Source organism: Mustela nigripes, unplaced genomic scaffold (assembly GCF_022355385.1).
Source record: "Mustela nigripes isolate SB6536 unplaced genomic scaffold, MUSNIG.SB6536 HiC_scaffold_464, whole genome shotgun sequence".
Taxonomy (NCBI): domain Eukaryota; kingdom Metazoa; phylum Chordata; class Mammalia; order Carnivora; family Mustelidae; genus Mustela; species Mustela nigripes.
Window position 1 is genome coordinate 1 of NW_026739871.1, and position 933 is coordinate 933.

Genomic DNA, 933 nt, shown 5'->3' on the forward strand with positions numbered 1-933 from the left:
TGAGTTTGAGTTCCACACTGGGTGTGGAGCCTGCTTAAAGCTAAACTAAACTAAAATAACACCTCTGTCAAAAGTATGTGAATTCACAACTTACATGTAAGTCAAGTTCTACTTGTTCTAAGACAGCATGAAAACCAAGATGTCATTATCAAGACAGGAAGCAAGATAAATTGTGTATTCCATGTGCTGTGAGATGACCCCACCTGCATCCAATTCAGCCATGGCCCTCCACACATCTGCAAGAGAGGGTATATTATCCCCATTAGCACAGAGGAAACCAAGGCTTAGAGAGGTTAAAAAAAAAAGGGGGGTCCAAGATCATAGCATCATTTAGCAGCACAGCCAGAATGTATAGGAATTACCTCAAAACAGGCCACACTAGTGGAAGAATACCTTAGTGTGGAGTTATGAAAACCCAGGTAGAACGCTGCCTCAGAAAGGCAGATAATCAATAAAGGAAAAATAAAGAGGTGCCTGGGTGGCTCAGTTGGTTAAGCATCTGCGTTGGGCTCAGGTCATAAGCCTGGGATTTTGGGTCCTGGGATCTTGCCCTATGTCAGGCTTCCTGCTCAGCAGGGAGTCTGCTTCTCCCTCTGCCTCTGCTCCCCATTCATTCTCATAAACAAACAAATCAGTAAAATTTTACCCCAAAAAAAGGAAAAATAAAGATTATAAGCTTACAATAAAGATATGAATGATGAGTCAAAGCTTTCAGTGACACACACACACCTGCCTACAGTTCTCTGGCTAAAACATGGGTGGAATTGATGGGGTAGGAGGCACATAGGCCCGGACAGCACAGCACCAGCAGATGGAGAACCCTGGTGTGGGTTTAGCTGCCTTTCATTGTCCTTTAAAATGTCAAAACTGAAATCTGGTAGGGTTATTGAAGTCTGATCCCGGGGGATGCCTGGTTGGCTCAGTCTGTTAGGC

General features: G+C 44.2%; 1 long non-coding RNA gene across 1 annotated transcript in view; it reads right to left on the reverse strand.

Moving 5' to 3' along the window:
- Positions 1–100: 100 nt before the first annotated feature.
- The window catches only part of LOC132008603 (uncharacterized), an 8,513-nt gene continuing 7,680 nt past the window's right edge, over positions 101–933 (reverse strand). Inside the window, exon 3 of the long non-coding RNA XR_009401675.1 lies at positions 101–236. This is a non-coding gene — a long non-coding RNA (uncharacterized LOC132008603). The remainder of the gene's footprint in view (positions 237–933) is intronic.